The sequence below is a fragment of the Epargyreus clarus genome, unplaced genomic scaffold (assembly GCF_041222505.1).
Source record: "Epargyreus clarus isolate Ecla_fem2 unplaced genomic scaffold, WU_Ecla_fem_2.2 ptg000018l, whole genome shotgun sequence".
Taxonomy (NCBI): domain Eukaryota; kingdom Metazoa; phylum Arthropoda; class Insecta; order Lepidoptera; family Hesperiidae; genus Epargyreus; species Epargyreus clarus.
This window is the reverse complement of record NW_027332226.1, coordinates 15,912,736-15,932,091: the sequence shown is the minus strand read 5'-3', so window position 1 is coordinate 15,932,091 and position 19,356 is coordinate 15,912,736.

Below are 19,356 nucleotides of genomic sequence, written 5' to 3'. Positions count from 1 at the left end.
CTAAAACTTGAGTAAAAACGCAACAGAACACAGTTATGTTCACAACTTCACAGGTATGCTTACAAAAAATGTCAATAAATCACGCAAGTTTTCGAAAACCTTTCCTGAATAAGCCACTTTTCATTCTTCCTCGGGAAGGTAATGCCGTCGAACAGGGCGGTTGAATTTGCATAATCAATGCGGCTTTGTTTGAGCACAAACATGCGGCAACTTTCGCGTTCTTGAGATGATTGCTATTCGCTGTAAAAAGATTTCTCCCCTACTTCATCACGGAATTGATGCAGTGCAGTGCACCCACTGTGTAGATTGAATGCGGGAACTTTTTGCTTCGAGGTAAGGTAATGATGTTACGAGTTAGCAGATACGAGATATAAATGAATGTGAATTACAATCAGATGTTAACGAAAACGGAAGCAGATGTACAGAGACGGTAGTGGATACTGACCTTCCAATATCGTGCATGTCGTTTGCTACTTCTATTTCATAAAAAATGGCTCCATCTCATATACAGGCGACCTCGATGCGTGCTGGAGCGGCGGCTAAATCTGCGGAGGCTGTGAAGCGGCGCAAGTATGCTATCGTTTCACAGGGTTACATGTTTGTACCCTTCGCAGTTGAGACGATGGGACCGTGGGGACCGGAAGCGAAGCATTTCTATAAAGAATTGTCTTCGCGCCTGATTGAGGCCTCCGGTGACCCAAGAGCTGGAGCTTACCTCGGTCAACAAATTAGTTTGTCAATTCAGCGAGGTAATGCTGCTAGTATCTTGGGTACACTTCTTGGTTAATCTTATTGGTTTTAGTTTTAATATTGTTTAATTGTTTTTTTATTGTATTTAATAAGTTATCAATCACATTAATAAATATTGTAATCGAAAAAAATGCAAAATAGTATATATGGTATGAAATTGTGGGATTTAAAATACGGTATTTCCAACAATGACACAACGAATGAATTACTCAAGTTCCCCCGAACTCAGTTCCAATTACCGGAAATGGAGGCGGACGTAATTAGATTATGTATTACTGGAGGCAATGTACAAGTAATTTGAATGTGGCCTATTGTATACTTTTGTAACGGGTATTTCCGATCACTTAAAACGACCGACATTTTTTATCACTGTTCATATCATATGGGTTTTCCACCAAAACCGTATTATAATATTTAAATACACCTATTTACATATTTAAACATACATCGTTGAGTTGTTAAGCTAAATACTATTAATGGATTTGTAATTGACTCGAAATAGAACATTGTGCCTTTTACGAAAGGATATTCATATTTGCATTTTAATTCCGTAATAGGAATTTAACTTGAGATCCTTAGATCAGTTGGACAAGTTGTATCATGTAATTTGCTTTACTATCTAGTATAAGTTTCCATGGATGATGATATGACGTAACCATCTCAGTCCTCAGGAATGTTAACGTCCATGTTCAACCTCAAGGCGATTACAGAATATGTTCGGCTTCTTGTTGAACTAGCGTAGCGAAAAAAATCTAAGTCTATGGGTTGAATCCAAAGATACAATTAATTTACATGGAGTTGGTTACGGATATCCATGGCAGTGACATTACCAGGTTTACTGTATGCTCAATTCTTACTTCAATGTTAGAAAAAAGATTACGTAACAATGAAATTTAATATTTAAACTATTACGTAATCTACAGCATATTAATCCGCCGTGTCTATTATTAACTCGCAAATCTCAAGTATCCGATTATATCGCCTGAAACCCGGACCGAAACACAATGAGGCGTCAATTTTGGACATAGTTGAGATTTGAATGCCGGTTTTCCCTGTTTAGAACCTATTGAGGTTAATGGACGCGTGAAAAATTATCCCAAATGTCCAAACATGTAGAGATTAAACTTAATATAGACTGTTGGTAACTATGGGGAATACTAAATAATAATGTTACGTGTGTCGTATTTACCGCTTGGTTATTAGTATCCACTAGCTATTTATATAATAAGTACATCCCTATGAAGGTAGTGATTGCCTTATTAGAGAGATTACAAAAGGCCGCGGATTTTGTGGGAATATTTTATCGCTAGGTCCAAAATTCCATTGTGGGTGGAATACGTGTTTCAATAATTCATATTTAGGTCGCGCTTTTGTCATATTCGAGGTCTAGAAATCAAACTAGAACACACAAAAACACTATAATTAACCTTCAAACCAGAACACAGAAGTTTTTTTTTTATATTAAGTCAGGAAAAATGCAACGGTGACACTTTTACCACGTGTTCTATGGTATTTAAATTAGCAGCACTTAAAAGCTGTAGGTATTGTGGCACTGTACATAGCACTTTGTGCTGTGGTGATGATAATTCTAATTATATTTCCAAATTACATACATACATACATTATATGGGAATTGTAGGTAGCGGTGTGCTGGTAGCTATAATACAATATTACCGTATAACGTGAGTGGATTGGGCGCTCAAATGTTCTGTTAATATCATATACAGTTGCAATAACCATATTTCTTGTATTGTTACTATTTTATTTAGTATTAGCGTACTTCTGCTTTCAGAACCATACTGATACTGATTAAATTGTAGTTGTTTAACTGTACTCAAATGTTAGTGGAGAAATTACAGAAAAATATTTAACAGTTGAACAAAACACACTGCTTTAGATAATAGTGACAGACATATCTCGTCCCAAATACAATAATTGCCTCAGAACCAAACATGTTACTAGTTACCAACTGCCAATGAGACGTAACCGGAATACCGATACCTAAGACAATACATTACCCAACAGGATGCCTATCTCCAGCACATCTCCCAATACCCGTATTAAGCACAACGACGTTTAAACTTCGCTCGAGATGCTATCAGGAATTCCCTTACGTGTCCGCCCCACCTTCGGGTAATGACGCAAGATAGTGACGTAGTTGCGCGTGAGAGATTAGTCCTGATGAGATAGTCCCGTCTGTTTATCAGGAATAGGCTATTCAAAATTTGCGCCTCAGTAGCTCGATTCAGAACTTATATGAATATAGGATTAGTTTCAATGCGTAATTAAATTCGATTTAAAAGTAAAGTTAGTTCTTTGAAGATATCTTGATCTGTTTCCAAAGAATAAAAACAGATCCTGATTACTAACCCTCCGCTGTCTGTCCGTCTGTCACAGGCTGTGCGGGCTATGTCTCTTGAACCGTAATAGCTAACATTCGAAGGTCTACATTGTTTATAACTATAGCCGCTATAACAGCAAATACTAATGAAGGGGTTTCCCATACAAGAAACCGGTACTTCTTGGCGTTTTTATCTACTAAACGGTAATAGGTAAACACTCCTTACATAATATCATCACAAAGATTGAAAAAAAAACCGTTTACGAGTTTTACCTTAACAATTTACAGAGATTATATTTAGGCTGTTTTTTGGCCTATTGAACCATCAAATGAATATGCAACACACATGAATAAGCACCTTAACTTGCTAATTTAGATGGTTCATTTCTACTTCTGACGAATAACTTGGGATACCTTATAACATTAGTGAACAGCGTTAATCATTCTTTATCACACCCCTCGACTTCAAATCTGTAATAAAATTTCAGTTACAATGAAGTGACCGCTACATTTGTTTGATGCTTTAAATAATGTAATCTATGACTCGTGTTTCATCTATATTCGTATCGTATATTCCACAAGAATTATGGTCATCAGTAAAATTCAATCGCACAATATCAGAGTTGCGGCTCGCCGGAGCTTTTCATCCGATGACAAAATGCCTAATGATTGATTAACCGCGCACTCATCCAGTCGTTGATAACATTAAAATTTATTCGGGTGCACTTGTTTCATATTTCATACGTTTTAGTGTATGTCAAATGAGGTATGAAGCCCTATTCAACGTATTATCTATCCTATGTATGCGTACTTTGTAATAAAATGGTGATACTACATTAAAGGTATAATCATTGTGATTCTATCGTTGGTACCGCCATATCTATTTATACTACATAAAGCAGATCTTGCATGAAAGAGTGGATGACTGCCAATTTACCTGTGAGGCGATCATCTTAGTCTTAATAGTGACAAAGAAATTGTGATCCGCTTCAGGTAGGACCTCTGTTCTAAATTCACGTGCAAGCAAATCGACTAACTACCCAATCGCGCAGTCAGAGTTGCTGCATTTGAAAATGCAGATGGATCTTTATTACAAAATTATTTTTTCTTAAAGCTTAGATGCTTAGATTTCCAATGACATCATTGTCATGGAAATCTGTACGGTACATGGATTTGGTAATCGATGTCCGTGGTTGGCAGTGTCCCCTTTCATTCAGGTAGACCGCATGCTCATTTGGTATTTCAATCATAAAAAAGTTATTACAAATAACCTAATAACCTAGCATAATGTCATTTCTAGTGTCATAGATTTGTAGAGTTTGATGGACATTTATGTAGGTAGTAAAAATATAGGATTACAAAGATAGCTTACTAGTCACCTTTGGAATGACGTCGTTATTACAATACGCTGGAGGGAAATGATAGACTTGCTCCGTTGAAATGGGTTCACACTGTCTACCTTGTTATTACTGTGTGCACTGTACGGCTTGTGTGGTCTTTGGTTTACTGTGGAATTTATTCTTATAGAAACTGTATAGAATAGAACTATCTCCGATCCCTTTAGAATTTGATTCTCTGTAAAATATTATTGTATTATTTAGTGTAATTTATGTTTAAAGGTTTTTTTCTCCTTTTTCGGAATTGGTATTGATATGACCTAAATGTGTGATATGATGGTGGTTATAGCTTATGTCTCAGAGGTTGTAACGTTTAAATTAGTGGCTATATAATTATATTTGAAGTTGGTCATGTGTCGATTGAGTCTACAGTACCCTTACCAGGAGTTTTTACGTTTTGACAAATATGACTGTTTTGGTATTTGTTTACGTATTGGCCCGTACTATTTCCAAGTTCTGACATAATCCGCTAGGGGCCCTGATTCGAAATTATATGGGCAAATACGTAAACAAATACCAAAACAGTAATATTTGACAAAAAGTAAAAACTCCTGGTAAGGGTACAGGCCACTTACCAGTTTATGGACTTTATGGTACTTTCAAAGACACTAAACAGACTTATACATCCGGAAGGGAATTGTAAATTTATTATTTATATACCTATCTATCCGAGTATCGAACCTGGAACCTTACGTTTCAGTCCCGTATGGCAGAGGTTATGCTGCGCGGGTCGTGGTTTAAACTAGAACGCAATTATTTCTTCTCTTGACTAGACTCAAAAGTAATAAACCATGTCCCTAATTATTTATTTATACGCAGTTGCCGAATGTATCTTGACACCTGACGAAGCTTTGATTTTAATTTCAGTTTCAGGCTTCAGGAGCCGGCGCCTGGCGTGAAACAGTAAATTAATTAGGACACCCGCTTTGCATTAAGATGAAATTCGAGATAAGGTCTCGAGGATACAGCTGTAAAAATTCTCTTTGATCCCAGAAAATACGAATGTTAATTATGCGAATCTGTACGAAATTTATTGAAATGGTGAATAAAATTTGTAAAGGTAGGAAAATTGTTACGTTGGCTTCTATTTTGATTCGGCGAAAAGAATAATGCTTAAGAAATTATTATGTTCTAACAGGAAAAATGCTAGATATTTCCATTTGTTTATTTCAATATTTAATATTATAATCCGGTTATACGGGCACTTAGTATAAAATTGATAATAATAGTAAGTAACTAGACCTCAAGAAAGGCTTTCACACCTCATGTATTTACCTCAATCCCACTAGCTTAACTTGTGTCAGCAGGAACGAACCTTTCGCGCCAAAATGATCGGGGATTTTCATATTTTAATATTAAGGTAGAGGTCACGGAGAAGGGATTTGGGGTGTTTTTAAAGTTGAAGGGAAAAAAGTTTGATTAGCTGGTTTTATCTGAGAGGTCAGCCCCGGGGCGGGCCATTTAACAGAGTGGCCGCATTTATCGGCGGCTCACGTTTGTGGCTGTGGCCTGAGATATAAGCGTTAGGCGGGATGGGCACGACTGCATGTGGTATGCATTTAGGCAGAAAGGCATTTTGTCTCTGTATGTCTCTTTATCTCAATCATACGCTAAAGGAGTTAAAATGTTTTTGGTTAGTGAAGTATATGTTTCTATCAGAAGTTTATTTATAAACATAGTGCAGTATATTAGAGTAATTAACCAATCCTTAACATAGCGATTAGGTAGTTATTTTAAAAGTAGATTATATATAAAAACTCTAAAGTCGTTAATGAAAGTCTCGTCTTGTGTATAAGCAGTTCAGTCGTTTCTAAGAGTAATGTGTACATATTGACAAAATAAAGAAACTGGGTTTATATATTTTTGGTATACACAAGAAAACATGATAAGGGGCATTGTGTTTCCATCTGAATAGACGCATTAAGTCATTTTTAAATATATTTGTCTCGTTGTCTGAAAATCATACTTCTATGTACTCATAAAGATGCAGAGTAGACGGATTTAAATTTTCGTGCTGGGAGTTAATTTTTCATAATAACCCGCCACATTTTATGACTTACGACCGCAAAACTGGCGCGGAATCGCCAATGGCATACGAAATTCATCTGCAGATATTTGTAGGTAACTTTGTTCTGTCTATAAATCGCCCAGCGGAGTTCGCGCATAATTCAGCACGTTCGGCTCAGTGGGTAGCGCTGGGGACAGGAGGCTGGAGGCCGAGCGGTGGGATCGGAACAAAATGCAATTGTTACTTTTCCTTTGATCACAAATTCAAAAGAACTTCCGTATTATGACACCGATAATAAAATAACTCGGAAATGTCAACATTAATCTTAGATCACTGTATGAAAGGGATTTTATGACAACGTAACTTGGAAAGGTGTGATAGAATGATAGACTTAGAAATTTTTATATATAGAATAGAGGAGAGTTCGGCGTCAAACCGTAGATTCGTTGATAGGTCTGCGATTTAACTTAATACTATATTTAACATGTGATAACGATGTGATACTAATTTGTAAACATTAATATAAATTAGCGAAGATAATAGTGCTGTCGTTAATTTATAATAATTTTCAAGACTTGAATTTGGCACTTAATAAATTATAAAATTGGACTCTATGGACCTATACATTACAAAAACACAATAACAATATAATTTGCAATTTGCAACTGATCTCAGAGTATGAAGTAGAGTAGGTAGAGTTCCTAATGCATATAAACCGTTTACCTATATAAAACCTATACGTCAGTACCATAGGAACACGGGCACTTCAGTGGTTTTATTCCTTGTTAATTAATCTCCATCCCCACTCAATATCCCCGGTATTTTCAATATGCGAAGGGGTGTAATTCGAGCACCGCGGTGCACGTCCGGGCGGCGTACGGTGAATGCGAACATCGCGTGTGGCAAGGCATACAAGTGAAGAGCTGATTGTTCAGTTTCACGAAGGACAGCTGCTAAACTTATTATCATGGGTATACGATCGAAAATACAGCGGACGAGTGGTCGTGAACTTCGTTAAATGGAAGTTCTAGTGGTTCTGATATGCGCACTTTTGTGGTATTTTTTAGCAGTAGTCGCATCATGTTCGGCTCACAAACTTTGTATGGTGCTCCATTCTTACAAGCTTTTATTGAGGCTTCTATGTTAGTTCGCAAAATTATGTATTTGGGTCCAATCTTGCAACTGAATTTTAAATCTTTTAGCCCAAACGAATTTAACTGTTATTTTCTATACATGTTTGGTTTGGATGATAACACATGATTAGCTTCGTGACGTCATTCTTAATCTCATATGGCGGACGCATCAATGTGATGGATCTATTAATTTTCATGCACCCATATGATATGACAAGCCAAGATTACAAAAAAAAACATGTTACTTTTTCTTTTAAATTTACGTGTATATCAACTTTTAGCCCTTGTCCACTTCTTGTATGTCCATTCTATATGCACGAGGTTTCTATAATGCAAATACTCAAAATGTTTAACTAAAAAGCAGATAAGCATTAGCCAAAATCTCAGACAGGGCTGCATGTTTATTCAGAGGCGTTTTTAAAGACTTTCCGTGACACATTTTAAATTTTAGTACTTAGTACATAAAGTCCAAAATGCACGTCAAGTTCGAGCTGGACGTTAATTTTTACCGTCGCGACGCCGCGTTATGCATATTATGCAAATGTAAACATGAATTTTTCGGAGCTCTTTAAACAAGACAACGTAATCAAATATACTCCTAAAGCTAGACATACATTTTCTGTTAATACATTTCCTCCTCTCCGTTCATCATCGTTCGTTTCATTTTGATTTTGATGTTACGTCGCGTGCCCGCAGCGAGCTCGAACCACAATCGTTGCGTACACACAACTGGATCGCAGACTTATAATGAGCAGGCTAGCAAGACCGACTTAGCTCCCAAATTAACTACCTAAGGTCGACCACAGATGCGGCGCTACCTCTGAGGACTAATGTGGAATGTTTCGGAAAAGTATGTCCCCTCAAACCAGAACACGTTAGCTTAAGCACTTAACACTGCTGTTATTAGGCAGATATACGTAGGTGTAGCGACGGCGCCGCTGATGTTGAACCACAAAAGGTTCTACCACCTTCTGCCGTTCTTAATTTTCTGACTCTACTATATCTGACTTTCACTGACTGTATATTAATTTTGTATAAATTACATTTTAACGCCTTTGTTCACGATCTAAATTTTATTTAACAGACAAATAGTGGTTGTAATCTACCTTATTATACTCATTGTCATTTGATTGCCGTCTTTAACAATTGCGTCGCGGAACTCAAAACATTTCGTTCCAGCAATGATAATATGGATAATGAGCGCCGTTAAAATAATTATATTTGTTTCCAACCGGACCGAGGTGGATAAAACTCTTAATGAGTTCAGGGCTGGCGGATGCGTGGAGAATAGTAGCGCGTAATGAGAATATCCTTTGTTTGGCATCCTTCACGCGGCGCTGCTCCACTCCTCTCCTCTGGTTTATTGCGTAATGACTTTTATCATTAAAGTAGGTAAACTGTACAGTTACCCCAGTTATCCTAGAGAGAATTCTTTAACGTAGTGCCGTATGAATAAAATTATAAAGCGGTTCTTTATTTGTTTATATTCCACATTTTTTTAGAATACAAGAAAATCAATTAATTATTGTCTTGAAAAAATATTTAATAATGACTTTAAGAACAAATGTTTTACATTTATTTTGAGAATGATAAAAATTCTTTCATGTGTTTAAAATTAATTTGTGCTAGACCTAAAGTCACGAAATTTATGACCTAGAACCATAGATATATTATCCTACTGGCTACAACGCTAGTTAAACAAAGAAAAGTATGACATCTTATAAAATCATGAGTGAACGCCGGGCTTACTCAATCCTTCTTTAATATGCTAATACTACCCCTGACATGCTTACACTTCATTAAGCATAAATAATTGAACATCCTTTCCTTGGAAGGGTAAAATTTCGAAAAATCCTCAGGGGGTGATTATGTCCCGTATGGAAGGAAAAACACGCCTACAATTTTATGTGTTCATTGTTTAGTAGCATCAGGAGGGTTGCAAGCGAGAGATAGGACTTGTCGTTACGAATTTATTTTTGGTAACACCCTGTACTTTACGTTTGTATAAATAACGAAAGGGTAACGGAAGTTGTTTTATGGAAAACGAAATGGGGCTTAATCGATTAAGTATCGACTCTTATATAATTATAATATTTTATGTTAAAAGTGGTATATTACAAAACACATGAGCGCCCTTAGAAGCTGATTGTTCTGATGTTATTAAAGGTATTACAAAAAGTCCCGCAACGCACTCAGGTGGAGGAGGCCTTCAAATCTATAAGCGTTATAGAAATCAATTAAAATTTTCCTTAACGGCTTTGGAAATTATCATTATTAATTATGTGTGGTACTACTCCATATACTTCTTAAAGGTGGTTAAAGTATTAAATTCGTACTTGGCACCAAACGTGGCAAAAAGAATGAAGGAGGTAGATATTTTAATCTAGAAAACATATATGAAAATCAGTTAAATAGTATATAAATCGAATTCGAAAAGAATGATCGTTTCGTTTTCATGCACCACCTACAAGCCTTACAAGCTCGTTGAAAAGTTACTCAGTAAGATAAATGGTGTTCATAATAATATACAGTATGATTTTTATTTTTTCCGGGAAATATATTGGTGTTTGAAAAGGGAATATAAAAATATTAATAGACACAATTTTTCTTGAATATCGTGGTGGAATATGGTGAAAGATAAAATATAAATAAATATTATTACTTATTATTAATATAATTAAAATTAACAGCTTAAATATTAATTAGTATACTATAACGTACTTAAATAGAACTGAAGATAAATTTGAAAATTCCCACTAAACGTTAATTGCGGAATCATCGTCATCAATGATGACGTCAAATATTAATATCCTAGCTATAAAATCATGAAAAAGTATATTTTACGTTGCCAATCAAAATTAAAAATATTAATTGGCGTTATTGACAACCCTAACGAATTTTCGGGGCGGAAGTTCGGCGATGATCCAACATTATTAGTCTCACTGATGTTTCGGCGACGTCGTTAGTTATAACGGCGCGTCGTTACTGTTCCACGTTATTGCTTTAAACCTAGATAAATGCATTGGTTTCTTTCAGTGATAAATTGATGTTACTGATTTTATTTAAAACACAGGTAGTTTTATTTTCATTAAGAACTCTTCATGTTTGGATTCCGAAGGCACCATCACCACACCTCTCTTCAGCTCACATAAGTCCATTGCTGGACATAGGTTCAACCTAAGTACGCCAATAATCACGTGCTTTGGCTCTTCATATCCAGGTTGTAGATTGTCATCACTCATTAATGTCTTATGAGTCTATTTAAGCACTGTAAAGCAATTCCTTAGAAATCCTCAAACTGCTTATGAAATTTTCGTCAAAATTCATTCAGCCACGAAAAATCCACCTTTTCAAATTTTCAATGTTATTATACCTATCTATAATTTATGTTTCATATATTATTTTTGGTTTGGTTTAAAACAAAGTCACTATGGTTTAAAACAGAAAAGTAAAAAAAAGAAAAAGGCATCCCTGTATAAGAGCAGGGTTCCCAGGAGGGTGACATTATGAGGCAACATGTACCACTACATCTGGCGAAACGTCATCAATTTTAATTTGCTGAACAACATACAGCGTGTTGGATGGCAGTTGGGTTCAAATTGCCCTTGTTTTGACATAGAGGTTGCAAATTGACATCCGTTGTTTATGTATTTGTATGCAGTTTTACTGTCTCGTCTTTAAAGTATAAAATATGTATAAAAAATTTATTGATTTTGTGAGCTTCTGTTCTGACTGCAGATCAGATCATGTGAAGTTCTAATTTTTTTGTGGACAGCGCTAAAATAGACAAATTATTCATTGGTCCTTGTTGTGCATTTAATGCGTTATTGATTTTTTTAATATGCAGGGTTAAAATAGTTTGAAATACTCTTAGACATGTATTCTGCTTGTGGTTGGACCACTTGAACCATTTGAAAACCACCAACCAAAACCATTTGAAAAGCGGTATACTTCACATACCTTTGAGATTTTTTAAATATAAATCTCTCAGGTATGCAGGTTTGCTCACGATGGTTTCCTTCGCCGTTTTAAGCAAGTGATAATTAACTTCTAATACGCACATAACTTTGAAAAATCAGAGGTGCGTGCCTGGGATTTGACCTTAGACCCCTCGTTCGAGAGGCCGAGTTTCTAAACTATTAGGCTATCATTCCTTTTTAGGGTTCCGTACCCAAAGGGTAAAAAACGGAACCCTGTTATTAAAATTTCGCTGTCTGTCCGTCTGTCCGTCTGTCACAGGGCTCTATCCCTTTTTTTTTTGTTTTCGAGGGGGAAACCTTCAAAAGGTACCCGACGACGTGGGAGCGACGCCGGGTTATGTGGGATTTTTACCGCACTAAAACCCCCCCAGTGGCCGTACTCAGCGCTTGGTGGAGAACTCCGGGATCTCCGATGGAACACAACCGGAGTCCTCCGAGCGCGATGCCCCGGTCGGGCGCTGCCCTGGGGGGAGCACTTTACGCTCCTCCCGCATACCTGGTGTTTACGACGGCATGCGACCACACATGCCGCCGTTCTTCACGGGGTTGCTCTCCGGACGGTTCGAGCTCCCACTCTTGCCGCCGGCAACCCCGGAAGCCCCCTTTTAGTCGCTTCTTACGACAGGCAGGGGATACCGTAGCCCTATTCTAGTCCCGGAACTACAGGGACAAGGGCTCTATCCCTAGAACCATAACAGATAGACACTTGAAATTTTGACAGAGGATGTATAACGGTGGACGCTATAACAAAAACTACTAAAAATAAAAAAAAATGAAAATATATGGGGCTCACCTTATAAGAAACCGCTATTTCTCGACGTTTTTCGTATTATCTATTGAGCCGTAATATGTAGACAGTTAAAATTTTCGACACGAAAAAGAAACGACACGAATACATAGTAAAACAAAACATTCAATCTGTTTACTGCATTTTGTTATGTTCCTCATTCTGCCTTTTACTGACTTCTCTGTATGGCACAGCAAATGAAGGAAACGGTTTAGTTTATCTCATTAATTAATACGGTTGTGTAGTGGGATGACACGCTGCAGTATTACACACGAGACGACTTGTGTAGCTACGAATTAAGAACTGCTTCTCAAAGTGTAAACTCTTGTCTATTTTATCTTTTTAACACCAAGTCTTTTTCTTTTTAGTCTACAAAGAAAACATTTGTATTTTGTGTTTAAAAGTATGGTACATAGTTATTTTTTCGCTATCGCATTCGGATTTCTATTTAGTATACTTTAACTTACGCCTTACTTTAACTTACGCCTTTAACTAACGCCGTGTCGCGGCATGACGCCGTGCCGCCACCCAGTAGCGGCGCCGTGTCGTTACACGGTAGCCGGTGCCGCACCGTAGAAATGTGCCCACGCCCTAACGTAACGGACATTATAAATGTTTTAAAAATAATAAAGGAATCGTCACTGAATCTTTGGCTGTCTATCTGCTTGTTTGGAGACCTTTACAAAGTGCCATAGGACTTTATTAAAAAAATAACAATTTGGAAATACTTAAGAAGGAAGTTTAATCTCCTTAGCGTAATATGCAAATCGGTCGCTTAGTCAGACAGCGTGTTAAACGTATAATCAAGATAAAAGTTTGAGAACCTCATGCACCAGAGTATCTTGTTTCCTTAATTCGTCCGCCTCTCGATTGCTTAGTTTAAGGCAATTTATATACGGGTCTTACGTCGAGTTGTAGCGTGGGGCCTTTCGCTTTGAGTAATTAGAGCTTTTGACTGTAGCACTAATTCTAATTAATGAAATTTGGATCAATGTGACGATGGGAGTATTAATTGAGTTTTAAATTTTTTCTTATAAATTATGAATGAGAAATGTATGGCTTTAAATAAGAATCACATAGTTGTATTGACGACATGTAATTGTGTGCAGAAGTTTCTAGGTTCAGTTCCATGAGAGATAAAATTGTAAATTTTTTGATATCCCACCTGGGCTTCAGGTTTAATTTACTTTGAACGTTTCCATACCGTACATAGCAGTTACCATAACTCAAAAATTCCTAGTAGAACTATGTATACAGAAAACGTGATCCGATCCATCACTTGCAAGGAACACTATCATCTCCTATTTTACGATCCATCTCCTAAAAGCCTAAATGTTTGAGAACCTTAAGCGCTAGTATCTAGTTTCGTTTGCTCGATTGCTTAGTTTGACGCAATTTATATACGTCGCCTCGTAGCGGAGCCCCGCTTTGAGTAATTAGAGCGTTTGACTGTACCATTCCTCTAATTCTAATTAATGAAATCTGGATCAGTGTTATAAGAATATCAAGTATCTGTATCATTAATACATTGTCTTGTCTCATGGGTCATTATTTGGAATAAAAAAACATAATTTAAAAAATTGCTTTAAATTTTAGACGTTTATATGAGTGTATCATAAAGAATTGTGACTTTTTGGAATATTATTCATCGATTCATTAAACTCGTAATTTAACGTCTCGTTAAGTTAATTTAAAAATAAATATAACTATATTTTTACTCATTTTCACTATCCAAATTGAGTTCGTATAATATAATCTTTAATTTTTTGGGGTGCCCTGAAAGGTGTTCAGGGTTAGAATAGTTCACCACGTTGGCCAAGTGTGCTTTAATGGACTTCACACACAATTAAACACGTGTTTACAAAATTCTGCGGTTTCTAACCTAACCTAACCTACACGATTTTGTCCTTCGCTATTAAAGTAGTTGATCTTTATTTTCAAGTAAAATTAAATAATTAAAGGCTCGCGCTACGCTATCATAGCATGAATATTATTTACCCGCTACAAAAGATAAGTGGAAACTTTAGAAGTATCAACAAATTACACGAACCATTCGTAATGGGTGCAGACAATCGTCGCTTACATTTAATAAAATTGTTTGTGTTTGTAAATTAAGTATCATTGTCTGTAGCCGTCTGATGTTCTGGAGCACCACAATGGTAACTACGACCTGGCTTAGGGCGAGGTATAATGTGCTGTTTTTGGTACGACACGGTAATTGGGTGCCGGAAAGATCACGGACGCTATTACGATGTAATCTTATTGTTCCTTATTGTATTAATAATAAAGTTGTAAGTATTATGCTTTACTTATTTTAAAATTGCTAGTCGTTTCTTTCATTTCATTTTCTTATGTAAGCAACCAATTGTTTATGTTTACCATAAACAATTGTTTATGTTTACCATAAACAATTGGTTGTATGTATTGGTGTATCAATAGCCTTATTAAATGGTTTAATTAACGCGTGTTGTAGCGTACGTCGCGTATGCGTACATACATGCATCTTACATTCCTAACATGTTGCTTATCTTGATCTTTATTTTGAAATAAAATAAATTAATTAAGGGTTCGCGCTACGCTATCAAATTCAAAATTCAAATCTCGTTTATTAAAAATTGATTCATATAGAATACCTTTTGAAAGTCAACAAACTGCCACCGCTTCGGAAGGTGTTTCGCTATGGAGAAGAAGCGGCGCAAGAAACTCCATAGCATGAATATTATTTACCCGCTACAAAAGATAAGTGGACACTTTGAAAGTATTAACAAATTACACCAACTATTCGAAATGGGTGCAGACAATCGTCGCTCACATTTGATAAAATTGTTTGTGTTTGTAAATTAAGTATCGTTGCCTGTAGCCGGCTGATGTTCTGAAGCACCGCAATGGTTACTACAGCCTGGCTTAGGGCGAGGTATAATGTGGTACTTTTTGGTACGACACGGTAATTGGGTGCCGGAAACATCGCCGTCCTATTACGATGTAATCTAATGAAATGAGATTGTAAATATAAAGTTTTACTTACTGTAAAATCGCTGGTTGTTTCTTTCATTTAATCTTACTGTGTAAGTGTTGGTAGTATTGTTTATTGTAAAGGATCAGTGTATCTTGCCTTATTAAATGATGTCATTAGAGCGTGTTGAAGCATATGTCGCGTATGCATACATACATGCATCGCACATTTCTAACATATTGCCAGTCTTGTCTGAATTCATAGTAATGAGGCGTTAGATCTTGTCAAATGTTATATATAAAATAGGTATTAGTTCGGTAAATAATGCATATAATAACATTTGTATATATTTTCAGATATGTTTTCTTTACAGCTAACACTGACGCATACACACGAGAGTGTAGTTGTCGATAACTCTAAAAAAATAATTTTACATATACTCATTAACAAAGTTGAATTTGCGACTGTATCCCTAAATCGCATTACAAAAATAGCAAGGCAACACGAGCCCTTACACAAATACGATTATGCCTTTGTGTTAGATGTGGCTGTCCCCTTATTACGTCTGGCCCGAACTTGGATATTCATTTCGTATTTATTCAGAGTTGTACTTTGTTTGGATGGGACGTAGACAAATAGGCTGGATAGTTTCTAGCACTTTGGCCACTTGAAGGGTTAAACACACAAGTGTCGCTAGGGATTACGATTCTTTTATGTAGATAAGGGTTGATGTACAGAATGATCCGCTTCGAATATAAAAGAAGATTCACGACAATTGTTTGGAGTGGAGGGTTACAAGAAATAGACAAGTAGGTATCTAGGAGGAAAATATTTTGTTTTAAGTTGTTATTTTATATAAAGACTGGTACTTTTCTTTTTTCTATAACATAGAAGTGGCAATCCAGCATCGGAAGTAGTATCTGACGTCCATGGACAGCTGTTATCAACTCTGATAAGATTAGAGCTCTATATGAGGTCAGCCACATAAGTGTTGTTTCCCCTGATGCCTAACTTGGAACACCTCGGATAATTACGTCTCCTTTACCACACTATGGGACTTTTCCACACACGAACACATATACATATAGAACTTCAAACTCTACCAACAAACGGAAATATTGAAAGATTCTTCAAAATCTTTGCATGACATTGATTGCCAATAAAGATAGAAGCACGACAAATGCTATTGTGAGACGAGTAGCGTCACTCGGTATTGCGACGAAGACATTTGTAATATTGCGTTGACAAATTTGTAGTTCGCGACGGCATGCAAACGCCGCTTGGATTGTTTGAGCATCGATCTCGTTCTTTGGTACATAAATGACGAGAGACAAGAGCTGAGTAATGACGTCATATTAGATTTGTTATCGTCAGTCACTGTTATAATTAACTGTCACAGGTAAATGTCAAGTGGTAAGAGATATCATTATAAGGTGTGGCAAGGGAGACATGCTTTTCAAAGGCATTCCAGCTTAGGCCTTAGCTCGTCTGTGGTCGATCTTAGGTAAGAATGTAACCTTTTCGGGGATTGATTACAGATATCCGTGGGAGGCAGTATCAACTTATCATCTGGTGTACTGTATGCTCCTATGCTACTTCTACGAGTATATAATGAAATAAATATATAATTATGAATAAATCATTTTGTGGTGCTCTCTGTTTTGATAGTATACATGGAATGCAAGAATTTGCTTCAGTCTTACTTCAGTTAAAACTTCAAAATTACACTTTCTTTTGTAAGCAGCTAAATGAATTGTAAACTTGGAACTACTTCGAAGTTCCCAGTTGTAACAATTAGCTTTGAATTCAAACAAAGACATTGGCAATATCGGTTTGTTAAAAAGTATTGGAAGAACGTCTTTCGTACTACGCAAAGGGGTAGCGCGATTATTTGAACGATTCCCTCCGAGGGTTCGGGATGACTTATCGTTTAGGGCGTTATCACAATCGCGATTTACGACTGTGTTCCCTACAAGTGATGTCAAATCGCAGCGTTTGCAACAACGGAGGTGAGCAGGGTTGTTAGGAAAAATATATGCAGGGAGGAAATCTTGCCCGTAAAGAAAATCGGAATGGTAAATTGTTATTTAAAAATATTCACAGAAAATAACACTATTGTTCGTAAGATAAATGTTATTATTTTGTCTGTATTATTAATATCTGTATTTAACTGTTACTAATTAGTAATATCTTTTAAAATTGGTCTTATAACTACTAATAAGACGGAAGTGGTAAAATGCCGTCATTGCAGTGTAATCTAGTGACTCACATAAACTTTGTAAAGCTATTGCAAAGTTTTTGGATCCTATTATATGGAGAGGATACTAAGGACAACTAAATTATACGGTGTCGGCATCCAATTATACAATCCAGCATCCCGGGAGATTAGAATTGGTAAGGAGCACGGCAGCGGCCACGCCACGTTGTCGCAGCGTACTCGTTGCACATACGCGACAGATTTGCTCTAAGCACAATAATTGATTGTTTCGGTATGCTTCTACGCCACTCTGATAAGGGCCTAAGATTTCATAGCACGAGAATCTTATAAATACGGTATTTTATTTAAGCCTTCGTCATATTGAATTGTGCTTCATCATCGAATTTCATGTTGATCCTTTAAGTACTACATAATTATGTTTATATTATTAATATTATGTCTTACGAATTCTGAAGATAGTTAAAGGAATTAAGCCGTATTAAATTTGTGTATTTCTGTGAATATGTGCCTCTTTTGACATGCACGGAAGCCTCATGTTAATTTCGTTTGACCCTCTACTAAAATTAACTTGTACAGATAGAAAATAATTGTTAATATAAGTTATTTTACCGTCAAACAAATAAAAACAGGCACAGGCATCAGTAATGATAGTTTTCAGATCAACAAATGGGGACTGAGATGTGACACATGTAAAACGCAAGGCGTGATTATTTTTATTTGATGTCATAGATAAATTTAGATATCTCACCGCCTTGTAATTGAATGAAGTCATTAAATGGCTTCAACGGCTGAAAGTTCTATCAGACATGGTGTAATTTACGCGGAACAATGCCGACATGTGCAGTTAAGTGGTGCAAAAACACGAAATTTAAGAAAAAGTGCCGAGAAATATTTTTTCATTGTCATTTTTTTTAAGGCAGAAAATATATTTGGGAAATAGATAACTGCAGATTTATACGGATCAACAAAAGCAGCTTGAGACAATGTGATATATGTAGATATACTAGCGAAATGCATATGAACATTGTTTAAACAATAAAAACTCTGTTCGACTCGTATTTTTTTCAAAAATAAAGTTTTGGTATTTAATATAGGTTTCTCAATAGCAATGGTCAAAAAACAAAATACGTTCAATGTCATCAGCCGAGTACTGCCCAAGTCCTGCGAATGAGTCTTTCCTCTGAGTAAGATATGTTTAGGTCATAGTTCACCACGTTAAACAAATAGAGCCGTTCATAGAACCGTTTAGCAAAATATTTTCAAAAATTGCGTTTTACAAAAAGAAAATACCGTATGAACGATTTCAAATAAAAAGCGTGAGATGCTTTTTATAATCTCCTCTTAATAGCATTTCCATCTAATTCCTCAGCTGCGAAACGCACCACCTGGCTACATGGGAAGATGAAAAATGTAATTTGCGTCAGACACCATTTGATCTTTTTATCCTGGTCTGATTTAAAGCGGGTTTGAAAATAAAATGTTGGTATTTTTATACGACAATATTATTTAGAAAATATTGCAGACGGTTCTAATATAGATATGTTGATGATGTTTGCAATTTTATGAAAAAATCGGAGTGACGGGTTTATTTGGGGTTTGCAAATTAATAATTATATATTTTTTAGTTATATTTTGTTACTTATTTAAAGGAAATATTTTTCGAGATTTTGTATGTATGTATGTTTCATTTTTTTTATAATATAGAAGTAGCAGACTACTGGCTACTGCCGCCCATGGACATGTGTAAACAACCCCATAGGATTAGAAATTTTGTACCTGAGGTCGGCCG